The 17725-nt window shown below is 42.6% G+C and overlaps 1 protein-coding gene across 2 annotated transcripts in view; it reads left to right on the forward strand.

Annotated features, from left to right (window-relative positions):
• Positions 1–17725, forward strand: part of NAV2 (neuron navigator 2) — a 319464-nt gene that overhangs the window by 87299 nt on the left and 214440 nt on the right. The gene's annotated exons all lie outside the window — the stretch shown is intronic.

Consider the following 17725-nt stretch of genomic DNA (forward strand, 5'->3'; position numbering starts at 1 on the left):
CTATGGTTTGTGCCTCGTGTTGCAGGATGTGTGGTCTGAGTGAGCTTTCCAGCAGCTTCCCAAGCACTTGGGAAGTACGGAAAGCCTCTGAATACAGCCACATGAGAGGTGTTTGCTCAGGGCATGCTGCTGTTTTGTGGTCAGTATGTGACAGAGGATGCTTTGAGAGAGGGGAGCTCACAGTGCTGCTCTTCTGCTACATATTAGATGTGAAAACGTTATGTTTCCTAAGGCTCCTTACCAAGCCAAGGACAGTAGTAGAGGCCTTAGATAAATCTACTGCAGTATAAAAAAAGGAAATGGCGATCCTCCCGTACCTGTTTTCAACACTTTTAATTAACAATTCTCATTCAATTTGGCAATCTGCTTAGTGTTTAAACCTCGCATGCAGTTTAACAAGACAGATGCAAACCAGAGTGATGGGACGAGCAAAGTTGTGTTCCTGGCTGCTGCCAACATGTTTGTTTTGCAAACTGGGTTTCTTTGCCTGAGTCCCTCATCATGTCCTGAGAAGACCTTGCTCTAGATTTTTAAAAGTTTTGGTATGTGTTCTTCCCGTGGCACATGCAAGTATTTCCATTAGAGTTAATCAATCAGCACTGAACAGCAAATGCTTTTACTGTGAATGGAAGTGGTGGGTGTGCAAGGAGGACAGAACTGCTGTGAAAGCAGCACAAGCACCCTGAGGGACTACAGCAGGGTATTTGCTGTTTGCTAACACCCCAGACTCATCTGATGTTAGTTTTGAATGGTTGCCCTTTGATATACAGAGGCAGAAGAGGAATTTTTGAATTAATTCAGCTGACCAGATGAAGAAAAGACTCTTGTCTCAGCTACTAAGCTCTTTAGCTGGGGTCTCAAGTGAGGGAGAGATTTCCAGTGGAGCTTTTTTTGGGTTATGTTAAGCTGAGACATCATCTGAATGTTAGGTCCTTTTCTATTCAGGAAACACTTGTGCATTGTTTCTCTTGTATAGTTTTATCATGAGGCTCCTTGAATTATGCATGAATGGATAAGCAGAAATCTCAAACATGACAAATATCTGTTAAGGACCATGAGAAAACCCTGTGTCATCTTAAATAGCGAGTCCTTAGAATGGGATATACTGTGTGGAGGGAAAAGTCACTGACTGAGGTTAAGGATGACAGTATTGTCACTAATATCTCAACTGCATTGACAAAAGAGTTCTTGTTAGTTTCTTGTTCGTTCACAGCTAGTGGCAGATGCTGGTATTTTGTGCTGATCACAGCATATGAAATGTTTCACTAGAGAGGTTCTGGGTAGAAAAGCAAATATTTAGAAAATGTACTATGTTTAGAAAACAAACAAAATGGGAGTATCTTATTGAGCCTCAAAATCTAATTTGTCCTGAGAGCCTTTTCCAATAAGCTTCATAGAATCGTGCAATGGCTTGGGTTGGAAGGGACCTCGTGGGTCATCTAGTTCCAACCCTCTGCTGTGGAGATTCAATGTAAACTGTTCAAGAGAGATAAGAGATTAATATTTCTGTGAGTACTTTGGATTTTCTTTCATTTTGGCTGCAGTGATGATTCTCTACGGGATATGGCAGCACATGAAGGCATGAATCAGCTTTTCCAAGCTTCCAGGTAGAGTGAAGGGGGGAGAGATAAGAAGCTTTTCTTTTCTGTGTTCTTCCTTTGTCTTGCCTAACTGGCCACATATGTTTCAAATCTACTTTACACATTTGAATATAAAGAAAAATACGCATTAGGAGTGTTCAGCTATAATTAACAGCAAGCATCATGAGTCACTTATTGTTTGCAAAGGCACTGGAACATTTATTAATGTCACATTTTACTAATTATTTAAGAAAGGATAAATTAATATCTCCGAATTATGATCCCTACATGCTGTTGACTCATTCGGTTTTGATGAATATTGACTTGCATGTAGTTAGGCTGCGTCAAGAGCTCTGGCTTGAATCTCATGCAGTACTTTTATACATGCTTAATTTTAGCATGGGAAGTTACGGAGGGATTTAATCTTATTCACACATTTGTGATTGCTGTGTTAGTATAGGACATCATGCAGTCCTAATTGGAAGGATGTTCATTAGGTATATTTTATTAATACATAATGAACACCATAAATACAGTGACCTTTAAGATAATTATCATTTTCATGTTTTGATTCATTACTGCATCTTTCTCTTGTTTGTTCATCAGGCATGAAAATGTATGCATTTCTTTGCTTCTAGATGTCGAGCAACATTTCATGGGTTTTATGTTGATTTATAAAGGATTTTTTTTTTTAGAGAATCTTCTACTTTCTCTGACGAAAAGCAAGAAGTTATAGAAGGATGGTACTAAGCACTTTCATTGGTGAAGCAGTCCCTCAATAATTATCTATTTCTTGTTTCCTGAGAAGAAAGAGCTAGTGACTGGTTGTCAATGACAGGAGGAGTGGACCTGATGCTCTCCAGAGGTCCCTTCCAGCCCCTACAGTTCCGTGATTCTGGAACAGCTGAAGAACACAGTCTGTCAAGTATGTGAGGCATGAGTGGAGGCTCTTGGAGCAGCCGTTAAGTTGCAGCAGTTTCAGAAGTAACATGAATCAGGAAGGACATTTCATAACATGATGAAACCAACCTGAAGGGTGTGTTGTTCAATTTCTTAAAATGTGGAGCTTCCATTCTTCTGATCCATTCTTTTTACCTTTTTACGTTAAGCATGCATGAACCCAAAGCAGGGAAATACTTGAATTATAAGGCCAAGGCGCCTTTTTATTTCCAATCTCCTAATCACAGAATCACCAAGGTTGGAAAAGATGACCTACAAGATCATCCTGTCCAACCATCCACCCATCACCAATAGTTCTCACTAAACCACATCCCTCAACACAACGTCCAAACATTCCTTGAACAGCTCCAGGGTTGGTGACTCCACCACCTCCCTAGGCATCCATTCCGGTGCCTGACCACTCTTTCAGAGAAGCAGTATTTCCTAACGTCCAGCCTAAATCTCCCCGGTGCAGCTTGAAGCCATTCCCTCCAGTCCTACCACCAGTTGCATGAGGGAGGAGGCCGACCTCCAGCTCACTACAACATCCCTTCAGGTAGTTATAGAGAGCAGTAAGGTCTGCCCTGAGCCTCCTCTTCTCCAAGCTGAACAACCCCAGCTCCTTCAGCTGCTCCTCATAAGGCCTGTGCTCCAGACCCCTCACCAGCTTTGTTGCCCTTCTTTGAACCTGCTCCAGGGCCTCAATGTCTTTCTTGCAGTGAGGGGCCCAAAACTGGACACAGCCCTCGAAGTGCAGCCTCACCAGAGCTGAGTACAATCACTGCCTGTTCCTGCTGGCCACACTGTTTCTGATGCAAGCCAGGATGCCATTGCGTCCTGGCCACACTGCTGGCTCATGTTCAGCCAAGTCAGTAGCCCCAGTTCCATTTCCTCTACAGTCTTTCAGCCACTCTGCCCCAACCTTGTAGCATTGCCTGGGGTTGAATGTGCATCATTTCCAAACTTGTAATTGATTGTAGATCTCATTTTATTAAATCACTGCATTGCCTTTCCTAACGGAGAAATTAGTGTACAGACTGTCTGAGTCAGCAGACACGTTTCTTTGGATGTAATTTCTGTGAAATGAAAGGGCAGCTCTGCTGGTAGAGGTTTTGTCTCCTACTGTGGTCTTGTACTGATGAGGAATTAAGAGCATCTTTAGCTCACAGGATCCTTTGAAATAACCCATGGAAGTTGTGCTTTGCTATTTGTGTGAAGGGGTTTGGTGAGGTGCAGAGAAAATTGGTTTCTAGGTCCTATTTTTAACTGTGTTTGTGCCTGAAGTAGGTTCTTAGTTATTCCATCTCTCTCTGAAATCCTCTTGTAAACAAACAAACAAAAAGCCAAAACATATGCCCTTGGTACAGCAGTCTTGTCTTTCATTCATTACTGTTTGCATCACACAGAGCCAGTGGAGGTGTGGGAGAGCAGGTTTGTAACAATCCAGGTTTGTGACAATCTCTTCCTGTATTAGTGACTTGCATTACAAGAGCTGAAATTCTGACACTCCTGACCAAATCCTGATGGATCTATGGGCTCAGGCTGGCCCGCTCCCCATGTGCAGCTGGCTGTCTGTTGCCTGGGCCCTCGTTCTGTCCCTGCTGACTAAGGCAGTGATTACACTTTTTAGTGGGAATAACAAGCTTTTCTCAAAAGAAATGACTTCAGAGATATTCCAAGAACAGGGTTTGTTTATTTATTTATTTATTTCTGCGTGTCACTGTATTGATGAGAAGATGCACCAAATGATCATTAAAATAAGGTACATGTGACTGCTTCTGTGCCTTCCTCAAAATGATGATTCATACGCTGCCTTAATGAGGCTGGGTACAGTAAACAGACAGAGGAGTGCTTGAAGCTGTGACTGCATGCAGTGGACTTGCCTAGCCTGGAGCTTACTGCAGGGAGAATTTTCCATCTGAACAAAGGAGGGAGAAAAATACAAGTAAGATGGTATACGCTGCATTCTTTATAGAGGAAATAATTCCCAACCGCTTAACGAATTCATTTTGCTACAGTGTGCCTTCTCTAGGATTTTGCACCTCGTGGAGGTGAAAGCTGGCTTTGTTTTGTTTGTTTGTACCAGCATATGGGCTTCTGAAAAACTTTGCCATGTTCTCACGTGATAACAGGCTTTAATATCTAGGAGCAAAACCTTACGGTATTTTCTTGCCATTGGGGATAGTATTTATCAGATGAAAGCAAAGTCTGAAGCAGACAGGAATTGTCCTGGATCTGAATATCTCTTCCTCAGAAATTTGTATCTCTCAAACCTATTCCCATTCTAATGCATCATCTGTCTTTGCACAAATAATAGGATTTTTTTTTTTTCCACAGTCAATATGTAATTTTCTGTCAGCATTTTATGGCTGAAAAGCTGGCAGGGCTGAATCTGGCAGAGCTGGACCAGTTAATAAAGATTATCAGTTTGCATGTTCAGCATTCTTGGCCTGGTGAGTGTTGTACTTTACACTTAATGCTTTGAGATTAGCATGATAGATGAGCGTACTCAGTAAAATGTTTTTACAATTTATGTTTTTATTAACTGTTGTGTTGAACTTAGGGTAAATGTCCTTTTCCTTGATGGATGTCACGGCACAGTAGTGTGTCAGCTTGTGAACGGGCTTGGCTTTATGATGTGACGATGCTAGAATGTGCTAGAATCAGTTTCAAAGGAAAAAGACTGGTACACAGGCATCAGGAAGGGCAAAAATCACTCTGCAGATTGGTGTTACAAATTCAGAAGACAGAATTGCTTGCCTCTTTTAACTTGATTTTGGCACTCACTGAACACCAGGATGTTGGAAACTTGAGCTCGTGCAGGAGTAACACTGCAGGAGTGTATGGCACTTCTGTCCATTCCTTGCTCTAAAGGCTGTGCGTGATCTCATTTACAGCATAAATACATGTGATGTCTGAGAATCTGGATGTTGTGATAGGCTGTACATGAAAAAATTCTGAAGCGTGTACGTGTGCACACTGCCCCGGCTGTGTTTCTTCTGCAATCCGTATTCTGGAATATAGTTTCCTTTGGAAATAGCAAGATAATTTTGGGTGGTATTTCCTTAAGAATTTTATCTGAATGCTCTGGATTCCTCAGTTTCTTCTCATGCCAGCTCTCCCTCCTATCTCTGCAGCCCTACTAGTAAGTATACTTGTGTATGTAGCTCAGAAAGCTGAAGGCTGTGCTGTAACCCGGTCCTTTAATACATTCACTATAATTTCCATTTTCTTGCTGCAAAAAATGTTATCAAGTCTGTCTTGCCCACCGTCTATATTATTGAGCTTATGGCAAGATCTGTTTCATGATTTTCCACTGATGACCTCTGCCTTGTTTTGTGCTTGCTACAAGCTGGCAGAGCATGAGGCTGCTCCAGCCCAAAGCGTGTGTAGATGCACCAGCTGTGTGTGAAATGCAAACACTGATAGCATAAATCTTACCCTCCAGGGCCCCTCCTTGTTCTGTACTAGCTGAAGTGCCAAACACATACAGTTTTTATGTCTTTCAAAAGAATTTTTTTGGACCAGGCCTGATTCAAAACTTCATCTCAAAAAGAATATTACTAAATCCAAATTAAATAACAGTTCCAAGTGTGGAGTGGTATAGAAAATGTTGTTTGTTGTGGAAGTCTTTTGAAACAGAGTCGTTACTGGATTAAAAATACCTTTAATGGAAGACAGTCCTGTGTACAGGCACCAACATCTTCTTGTGAAAGTTTCTAGCATAAGGCTTATGCCCAGGGAACTTTGGGTCTGGGAGCATCACTTCTGTGCCTGGGAAACATCATGGAATAGATCCTCGTGACTGACATGTTAAGGCACATGTGAGATGAGGAGGTGATTTGAGATTGCCAGTGTGGCTTCATGACAATGGCAGATTGTGCCTGACCAATCTGGTGGCCTTCTGTGATGGTGTGGTGGCATCAGTGGACAAAGGGAAGGCAACTGATGTCATCTACCTGGACACACGCGAGGCCTTTGGGATTATCCCACACCACATTCTTATCTCTAAATTGGAGATATATGGATTTGAAGGCTAGACTATTTGGTGGATAAAGAATTGATTGGAAGGCCACAGCCAGAGGGTTGTGCTCAGTGGCTACGGAGGTCCAGGTAGGGGCTGGTTATGAACAGTGTTCCCCTGGGACTCCATCTTGTTGGAGCAGGTCCAGAGGAGGCCAGGAGGATCCTCTCCTATGAAGAAGGGCTGAAGGAGCTGGGCTTGTTCAGTCTGGAGAAGAGAAAGATCTGGGGAGGCCTCGTTGCAGCCTTCCAGTATTTAAAGGGAGCTTATAAACAGGAGGGTGAATAGCTTTTAAAAGGTTTGGTTAAGAGGAACAGATGAGTCCTCTGGTAGGCCTGGTGTAGGTAGGTATTTGCAGGCTGCTTTTCAGATATCACAGTGAGGGTTTTGCAGAGCAACATCCTGTTGTTTTCTTTGCTCTTTGCATTGTGCTTGCCCTCATTCTCTCAATTCGCCTAAGCGGTAATTAGTGCCTACGATCAGGCTGGTTGCTGCTGCAGTGAGAGTGTACTGCAGGAGGAACAAAAGAATGACGTACACCTTGAAAGGAAGCCAGATAGTGAAAAATGGTTACAGGCTACTTAATTACAGGCTTTTCAGAGCAGCAGGTTTAGTATTACATCACTTCAACAACTAATCGTTCCAGGGCTTTTTTTAAAGAACATGATAGTGGGAAAAAAGGCTGATGTACATTTAGAAGAACAGGGATTTTGTACTTGTTTATTTTTCACTGCAATATCTGGAAAAGCTTAGGCTGGAGGGTGGCTTGAAATAAATCATTTTATAAAAAGAAACAAATATCACATAAAGAAAGTGTGATTCACCATTTCCACTCAGCTTGCCGTGTTGGTCAGATGCAGCCCCTGGTCACCGCTGCTGCTCCTCAGTCCTTCCCTTGGGCTTCAGAGAGCAGGAGCCAAAAGTCTTCACCCATGCACAGCTTCCACTTATAATTAGAGGAGGGCTGCCAGGGTCTGGTGGTACACAGTGCAGCATAACCAGTTGCTCAGATGGAGCATCTTCAGTTATCCTCTGTCTTCTTTTTCATCACCCAAGCAAATCTTTCATTTGCTAATTAATATCTCAATCCTAAAGTAGCCCTATATTAATCTTCTAGCAGAAACTGAGAGATGAATGGAACACTTGCTACCATCAGAAGCTTTCCTGCCTTGTTTTACACAACTTGCTTTGATTGGAGTTGAGCACACATATTGAGTATGAAACTGATTTTTCTTTTAATAACGCCATTATTACCCATTTTTAATATGAATTCACGTAGGTTTCCCGATCAGATTCAGTGTGTGTACCATGACCTAAACCAAATGGAATATACTTCAGCTAGGAGTCATTCCCAAATTTGTTTTTAAAATTATGGACATTATCTGGGAATCGATGCCGTCTTTTTGTTAGGCTGCTTTAATTGTAAGATCTATCCTCTTTAAAATCAGCATCTGGAGAACACTTTGCTGATGCATATGGAGGCAGTTTGAGTTGTATTTGATGGGTTCTCTTTGCAGGAATGGGTTTTGTTAGGAAGGTTGTTATGGAAAATCTGGAATGTCAGACTTAGTTTCTGATATTAATGTGTTTGTTAAAGGGTGATAGTGAAAAAAAAACATAACTGAGTATATAACTGAGTATATAACAGAGTAATCCCCCTTAAACATAATGAGAAGAAGAGTAAATTTGCAGTGTTTGTCTCATGCCTGTAACTTGTTTTTTTAAGCTAAACATCATCATAATAGCTCTGATTCTCATTGTTTGCTCTTGTCAGCCTCACGTGAGTTTTCATGGTGAGAAAAGCCCATATTTCCCTTTGACTAAATGCACAAAATCTCTTGTTTGCTATGAGCTTATGTTGGGTAAATGTCCTGATAGCACTGAGGTACTTTCACACTAGTTCTGAAGTTGATTTTCCTATTTTTCTTTGTAGTATTGTTAGAAATATCCAAGTAATGTTTGTCAGGACGGTATCTCTGATAAAAGCAGAATTTATTCGCGATTGCAATGGCGGTGTCCCGCAAGCAGGAGCGCCTATGGACACAACATGACAGCCTTTAGACCCTGTTTGCTCCCCCTTGCCTCCCCCCTCCCCTGTTTCCCCACTGGCTGGGTACTCCAGGTTCACAATCTTATCAGAAGGTTGACATTTGCTATTTACTTGTAAAGTTATTTGTTATCTGGTGTCAGTCAGCAGCCATCCTGTTGTTCCCAAGCTGTCTCGGTGCTCTCCTTGCCCTATTGATATGGTGATTTTCTTTAAAGTCATCATCGTTAAACAAAGAGCACTGGGGGATGATGCCAGGCCTTCCCAATGTCTCTTCAGGCGCTTCCTCGGGCAGGCCATGGCTTGTTCTCTGGTTTGCTCTCGTGCAGGATATTCTTGCGGTGTGTATGACAAAATATACATCTATGCACCTCTATACAGAGTGTGCGTTCCTGGGAAGGTTTGTCTATACGATAAGTGATGTAAACTTATCAGAGATCTTGCCCAAGTTAAGTAGAAGGACTCCCAAAAAGAACTATGATAGCAGAGATCATGAAGTAGAAATAATATTATCCAATTCTAATGCAGAAACAACACTTGATTCCCACAGTATGGAGAGGAAAAAGTAGTTAAATGCCACTGTTTTGTATGCAAGAAGAGATTAAGTCTTAACGCTTCTCTTCTGTCACATGAAAGTCTCTAAATTGCTTTTGGCAAGTAGATAATATAGGAAGAAATTGCTTTAGCGACAGAAGTGTTTTGAAAATAAACCTTGAATGAGAATACAAAACCTGTAATTATCTAATGGAAGATTGAAGGGTTTTGAGAAGCAAAACAAATGGTAAAGCAATGGAGTGCTGTGGTTATCTGACCTTGCCACCTGCTGCAGTATCAGTGTGTTGTGCATAGGTAGGGCATGATTTTCCAGGTTCCCATCAGATGCAAAATGTTTTTTTGGGTGCGACAAGCAGTACGCAGTACCAGCAAGACTGCAAAGCTAAATGCAAAACTGTTTGCTTCTCAGGCAGCAGAATTTGGAGGGGCTGCATGAGTGCAAAATCAGGCATCAGTGTATTGGGGAAGCAGGTGAGTAACGTATGAAGCAACATACTTTAAACCGTGGTCTTGTTTACACCCATCAGGATTTGTAGGACTTTGCTGATGTCACCAATGTCGCTCTCGGCTGTGACACACCGGGTTATGGCCTCACCTCCCTGTTACCGACATCTGAAACAGTCTACGTCAATCCAAAAGGGAAACACAGATCTGTGCTGCTGCAGTACAGAGTTTATTTACCTTTGTTGCTATGGTAGTTGAGCAAATGGGGCATATTCTGTGGGCATCTAGATTGTGTCTGTGTTGGATGGGACAGAAAGACAGTAAAGACTTTGTCAGACTGCTTTGTACTGCTTTCTGTGCTTGAATCCTCAGCCCTCCATGGCTTCGCAGTGCTTTGCAGAGGTCTTGCAAGTGTCCCTGGTGGGAAGGAGCTGTTAACATCTCTTTTCTGGCTCTATGGGCAGGTGATGTACCTGGAATTCTGTTACGCTGTGGATATGGTGAAATTCTCTTGTATTGTTGCAATTGCTTTTTTAAATAGATTTCCTCTGTTTTTATTTTGATGCATAAACACCAAAAACACTTAGTCTTATATTTTTAAAATGGTGTTCATGTGCTGTAAATAGGTATGGAGGTCATCTCAAGATCTTGAACAGTGGAACAAAGATGAATGCCATCTCTGAAGCCATTTTTTCCCCTTGCTTGAGAACAAAACAAAGTGAGTCACGTGTGAGTGGGTGCAAAGCAGCTAAGGAAGGATTTCTGATAGGAGTCTGTGTGTGTTGGATGATGTCCTCCTCCTTGTGCAACTCTATTGACTCACCTCCAGTGTTTTGAAATGAACTTGTGTAGGCATATCTTTGTGTATCATAAACAACGGAGAGGCTTTAAAATCCCTCTTCTGCCTGTCACCCATGTGAATTAATTATCCTTTTCATAAACGGCCATGTGGTCCTCTGTACACTGTGTCATAATATGCTTACATAGCTGAATGGAGGACAAAAATACAGTAATGCATTTGTGGCTAATGGAAAATGGCTCTATGCTGTCCTTAGGAACCCACCCTCTGCTTTTTCTCAACATTAAAGAACAACCACGCAGCCAGTAACATATTGCTTTGCAGAGATGCTCCTCCTTCATTCACCACCGTTGATGGTCGTCACAGGGGATTCTGCCTTGTTGCTGGATGTCCCTGGTGTGCAGAATGGTGCCCATTCTCCAAGCCAGGCATTCAGCACCCATCTACCCATGTATAGTTGTGTGGCCTTTGCCTCAGAGCTGTCATCAGCTGAAACACACACTTTGGTGAGCCACCCACCTTCTTTCTGCCTCCTCATCCCCAGCACATCCTTCTGGAGCTGATGCTGTGATGCATGAACCTGGCCTTCTCTCACCCTCTCCCTCTCGCTTTGTGTTCCCCCACTAAGGCTTGTTTTATTAGCCCCGTCTTACTCTGGCAGCGAATGCGATGACGTGGCATTTGGGGCACTTTTCCAAACACTGGGATTTTACAAGAAGTACACAGTGGAAATATTTACAGATCTGTTCCAACATCCATATATGCTACATGTATATATCCAAATGTAAATATTCAGATCTATTTGTTAAGTTTGCAATTAAAAGTTTCTTCGTTGCGCATCCGTGGAGAAACTTCTCTTTTTGTGGTCAGAACAGCAGCAGGTTTCCTGGGGCAGGAACAGCCCTTCTCTCACCATGATGTTCCCCATGGCTTGGCACAGAACTGCAGGGGTTGGAAGGAACCTCAAGGGGTCACTGAGTCCAACCCCTCTGCTAAAGCAGGTGCCCTACAGCAGGTGGCACAGAGAGGTATCCAAATGGGTCTTGAGCATGTCCATAGAAGGAGAGTCCATAACCTCTCTGAGCAGCCTGTTCCAGTGCTCCACAAGGGAAACATGATACTGTTTTTCTTTTTATGAGGTTAGAGAAATGGTAACAGTTTAGAATTTAGCTTTTATTGCCTGCTGTAATTCAACTATACATTTTTGCTAAGTTGTGAGCAAGGTGTTGACCAGCAGGCAGAATCCACTTGTGACGGTTAATAGGTGGTCGGATTGTTTTGGAAAATGTCACATTCCAGTACGTGATTTTCATTACTAAGCAAGGACTGGTCAAATCCACCAGGCAAAAAAGAAAATGAAACATTGAGAACCTTAATGATTTGCATCTAGGTTTGAATTAAAGGATTTTTATAAAACCTGAACTCTTCCTCAGATCCCGTCACCAAAAGTTCATTGTTTTGCAAATTTCCAGTCCTGATTTTTAGTGTTAAGTTTCCTGCTGTTTCCAGGTCACTGTGTGGAAGGACAGGTAACCTTGAGGAGCTGGTAGGTGTCCCTACCAGTTGAAAGGTGGCTTTCAACTTCTGCTGGGGAGCGGGTCCCTACAGGAGGTCTGCTGGTTGTTCAGATCCCGTTGAATGACAGCAAAGATAGAAAGTCTTGCTGTAACAATTTCTTATTTCTTTCAATTACCAATCACTTGATTTGAATCTGTCAGTGGTGAGGACAAATCTTACAGCATCCAAATCAGTGTTGTTCATCAGAAACCACTGACCTATGCTGATTTGTATTTTCTGCTCAAGGTTATAGCGATTCCAAGCCAGCAAGCCTATTGGTTTTGATTTTTTTTTAAACATTACAGTCAATTCAAAATAACTAGAAGTTACTTGAACAGCACTTGGCATGTTTGCAGCAAGAATTTCTCAATTTCTCTTTTACGTGTCAGGGAATTATAACTTGCTAATTCATTTCAACCAAGCTGCAAAGTGGTTGAGGGGGTCAATAGTGGGGGATTACATGGTGTTGTCTGCCTGTAAAGGTTGCTGAGAGAAAGAGATGGTGGCTGTGCAGCATCAGCCACTAAGCTAGGGTCAGCCAGTGGAAGTGTATTTCAGGGAATTGTGTCCAATAATTTGTGGTATCAGCATAGCAAAAAAGCTTGAGAAGATCCAAGCCTGACCTGTAAGTGTCAGATCAGCTGAGCCTGGGAAAAAAGTATAACCTACAGTGGTGCAGTATGCATTTACACCCTGTGCTTCCTCTTGAGTGAATTGATATTGAAGTATGTACATGTATAATCAATGCACATTAAGATGTTGCAATTATAAAATAAACAAGAGAGTTAGGCAAAGCAGATTATACTTACAAAAAGAGGATAGAAAGCTTACTCCTATGCTAGGCTCACTCACAAAACTCCAGCAGAGCAGATCTCCAGAAGAGATCCTTCCCTAGTGGCAGCCAGCTCTTAAATAGGTCTAGGAGAGATGGAGCCAGGCTGCACCCCTTCCTGCAGTACAGCTGAACTGCCTTCACCTGTGTTCCTGTGGCTGACTCATGGCTCGCCTCAGGTGATCAATCAGAGGTTCAGGCCGTGACTCAGCAGTTCCCATACAGTACTTAAAAACATGTGTGCTCAGATATGTTCTTGAATTAGGGCCTAATCTCTGCTTAGGAAAGAGGAAAGTGTTCTCCTCTTGCTGTTGTCTCTTTTGTCCATGAAAGTGATGCTATGCCCAGCTCTGCAAAAACCATATTTGGCTTTCCTGCCTGGCAGACAGGTGGATCTTGACAGTATTTCTCATAAAGCAAAAGTAGAAACGTACATCTAGTTTTATTTTACATTCATACATAATGAATGTATGTATGTATATTATGTACACATAAATACATTTACATTTTTACAGGCAGTCCAGATGGAGCAGAGTGCATGCAGTCTGAGTGGGTACCCATGTGGGCATTGTGGTCTGACAGTCCTGCACAAAATAATTTTAAATAGCAAATACTTAGACTAAAAGCAGTGTACATTTAATTAAGACCACTTCTATATTTTTCTGTGTGATTTTGTGGATGGTGATGGGAGCCCAGGTGTTTTTCAAGATGTCCATGGAGCGTATTCTTGAGATACAGCTGTGTTGCAGAATATTGATATAACTTCTGTATCCAACGATGACCAGGAGCTGTCTTTTCTTATCCTCTTCTGGGTTACTGTTCTTTTATCCAAATAATAAAAGTTGCCATCATGTCAGCAATAAAAAAAGCAGAAAAGTACTGCATCTGAAAAGTTTGGTATCCATTTAAAACAAGCCCTTGTGGGTGCAGAAGAACAGTGATAGCCTGGTTCTCCCTGTGTTTGTCTTTGGACTTTTCTGGCGTCAAATAAGATAGTTTGATCTATATTTTAAAGCATTCCTGCCTAAATTCTGATTCTAAATATGGGAGGCTTGGGCTGCAGCCCCATCGGCAGTGGGAACGTGGCTGCAGTCCTCTGCTGCACTCTGTGCTCCTGGGAAACCTGTGGGATCTCTGCCTGTTTGAGACTTTGCTAACACGGTAACTGTTAAAAGCTACTGAGGTTGTGAGAGGAGGAACAGTGAGTGGCAAGAGCCGTCATTTTTCTTTTAATTCAGGCAAAAATCTGGGAGCTGGTGGATGACTGCATGGACTAGGGGAGTTCCAGGCAGTGATGGCTACAAATTCCAACACAGCTGTTTTCAAAAGTTATAGCAAGTTTTGTTTTTATTTAAAAAAGAAAAAAAAAGGTATTTTACATAGAGATCACTTGGGGTCAGGCTGGCACAACAAACAGCAGAGCACAGTGTCACCTGGTGACAGATAACAGCAGATACACCTACTGGAAATGCTAACATAAACATGCCTGATAACATCAATACAGAAACCACAATACATATCCCTTCTGATAATCCATATTATCCTATTTAGGATCATATCCTGTGATACTAAAGCTTTTCTATTCAAAAGAAAAACACATTCCCACTTGTAAATACTTTCTGGTGCAGATAGCTTCTGCAGTTGTGTTTCCTCCAGCCAAGGACCCGTGATGCTGCTGCTCATGGGAAACCCAGGAGGTGGCCAGTAGTGGGAAGTAGGTTGTGTGTTCCACATCTGAACCTGAAATGAAGTTCCAAGTCATGGAGCTGTGACCTTACTGCAGAAGGGACTGGTGGCCTGCCTTGTTGCCAGAGGCATTGTCTGGGATGTTTGATTGTTCCCCAAGAAATTCAAGTTGTTGGGTGGCAAGAGTGTAATTCCAAAGTGTGGCTGGTAAGGTTGAAATACTAAAAGGCTGAAGGAAGTGACAGATGATGCCACCCTGGTAACCAAACTCTATACTAAGATATAAGTGAGTCAGTATTAAAATGTCTCTGTCAGACCTTCACTAATAAGTAGCTTCTAAATATAGTGTCAAATCAAATACTTGAACCAAACTCTTTTGTCTTCACAGCAGTGCTGAAAACATCCATGTGCTGTGCATTTGTACGAGTCGATTCTTTTGTCTGCACAAAATGTGTTGTTTACATCTATGCTTTTCACTTCCCAAACGCTGCTCTGACAGGTCATTTGTTCAGGTGCTATCAGATTGTGACGGCTTCCTTGCAGGTGCTGCAGGCAGAGGTGTGGATCGTGCTCTACTGAAGACTTTGAGGTTAGTCTGGATCACTGGCAGAGAGCACCAGCTCTCTTTGTAAGAGTGCAGGAGAGATGCTCCAGCCCTCTGATCATTTTCCTGGCCCTCCTCTGAACCTACTCCAATAGCTCCACATCTCTCTTGTGCTGACAGGATGGAGGCTGCTTTCATCAGGTCACTGATATCCCTAAAAACTACCATTCTTCATTTGAAGCCATGAGATAAAGGCACTTCTTGGCTTTGTGTTGTCATCCCCAGCACTTCCGATTGACAAAGTGGAAAAGATGGGCATTATCCCTGAGTCTGCACTTTGTAGCTTGGAGTTGCTCAGAGATGCCTTTGTTCACTTAAAGGACTTCCATCTTATGAATATTCATTTATATGACAAATTGCAAGTTCCTCGGGAAGGATGAGAACTGAGGCTTTTCAGTGTGGTAGAATGAGATGCAAAAAAATGAATTGCAAATCACTTGAATTCTGTCTTTAAATTCCACCACTGCAATTGCGATAAGAGCATGTATTGAAATGGTTTTATAACGTAGGCTGTGCTTTCCACAGTGAAAACGTGGCCACCTGCGTGAGGGAGATGAACAAGAAATGTTCCTGCTGCACATTTGCAATGGGATTATAAGGAGTGGGGAGCCTTTGTTTTATTTATGTTTGTTGTTAGGAACTGCAACGTGGGCATCACATTGTGATGGCACCTACTGGGCCTCTTGCCATTTGCTCCGTGCCATCAAATAGTTGGTGAGAAAGGGGTTGAATCTCTCCCCATTCATCTTTGTTGGTGTTCCTTGAGGTGGGAACCTAGGAGGTGCACACACCACGTCCCATGGCGGTCAAGCTCCAGAGCTGCCCCATGATAGAGGTCATGCAATGCTCTAATTCTAACTCTTCTTCTGCCATAAACTTTCATATTTTTTCTCATAGCAAGTGGAAGGTAACTAGTGTCTGGTCCCACTGTGGGCCTAGAGTTATTTTTTGTGGTACCATGAAGAACCTGTGGGACAGCTATTGAGAAACAAATGATAGTTGAAGATGAGGAAGAAACAGACATGCCTTGCAAATTCATCACTGATGTTTCTGATAGACACATTGGTAAATAAACTGTACATGGAAAGCCTTATCTCAGACCTACTGCTGCCTTCCTTTTGACAGCCAAAATCATAACAGAAGATCAGGGACTGCTGGCAGCTCCCCGTAGCTCCATGCAGGTTTTATGGCTGCTTGGTTTTGAAAGCATGCTGCTGTTGCCACAGCAATAAGTGACAGTGCAGCACCATGTGAAGGATGATGCTTCAAGCCTGTTGTCTGCTTGTAGGTGCTTTGTAAAAGGGTTTTTTTCCTTTGTGTCTGAGAAAAACTCTTGAATTGCTTGGTAAGCACTGAGTTTCATGGCAAGGCACTGAGCACTAACTATGGTAGTTTTCGGTAGCCTCTTCTGTTATTCCTCATTATTCTGTCTTTCATTCTGCTTTTGTGTACTGCCTCCAAGCAGGCTCGTTGGGGTGACCTAAATGACGCAAAGCCTGTGGTTTCTGGGAGGTTAGCAATGCTCAGACAAGAAAACTGCTGTGGGAACTCCAGAAGGAAGGGATTAACCTTTTGCTGTTTGTTAGGAGTCAGTAGTGAAGCTATGGGGAGACCACAGGGCTGTCAAATCCTCGTCTCCCGCAGCTGCACAGGACAGCTCTGTGCAGCAAAAAGCTCAGAGAATAATATGTGATATGCTGCTTTGTTGAAGGAGGGCCCTGCTCCAAAAAGCAGCAGTTCAGCTGGCAAATTTGGAGAGAGACATTTTGTTGGCCTGTTAATAATTGTCAGTTAGAAAACAGTTTTTGGCTAGTTATGAATGGCACTCATCAGTTGCATGTCTCTTTTGAGTCTCCTTCAGCTTTCCCCACTGCATCCTTTTTTCCCTGCTGAAGTCGTGCGTTTTGATCTGGGAAAGTGGGACTTACACTCTTGACTTTCCTCTGCCTCATGGGTTCTTGCCACGCTTGCCCACCCTTTCCAGCCTCGTTGTCCCACTCCTTGCAGCCTTCCAATCTCCTGACCTGTTTTGAGCATGGCCTTGGTGGCTGGCTATGAGCGCCTTGCAGCTTTGGTGAATGGTGCCACCCAGGTGGAACTAAGAAATCGGATTAGTTCTTCACTGACAAAAAAAGTTGGAGCGGGAGCAAGAAAACTGCAGAGGAAGAAATGCTGTCGGTGCATCTACTGCGCTAATGATCGCAATACAAAAGTCAAAGGAAGTTTGTGTTTCGCTGAACTCCAGCAGTTCCAACCGCTAAACAAAAAGCCATAGGAAACCAGGCTTCATTAGTGATTCATTAGCTTTACTTAGACTGAAAGGAAAATGAGCGCCATACACAAGAGCTGAATGCTGTTCCAAATGCTCGGTACTTTCCTCTGATCTGTATTTCTCATGAGCCGTTTAAATTGGCCGACATCTGTGAAGATATTAAGAATGTTCCTGCTCCTGGAAAATTAGAATGTTCCCCTTCTGCAACCTGCTTCATTGCTTCTCCTCTCTTCTGCACTGCTGAGTCTGCTTCCATCTGGTTTTAACCCAGCCTCCAATGCTGGAGCTGCTGAGCTGTGTCATACATGGCAATTTGTACAAGGAAGACATTCTTTCGCATCTCAAATATTTTATGTCTGTATTTATGTATTTATGTTTATATATAC

This window comes from Lagopus leucura, unplaced genomic scaffold, assembly GCF_019238085.1.
Source record: "Lagopus leucura isolate 7727_CA_CO unplaced genomic scaffold, USGS_WTPT01 Super-Scaffold_100035, whole genome shotgun sequence".
NCBI lineage: Eukaryota > Metazoa > Chordata > Aves > Galliformes > Phasianidae > Lagopus > Lagopus leucura.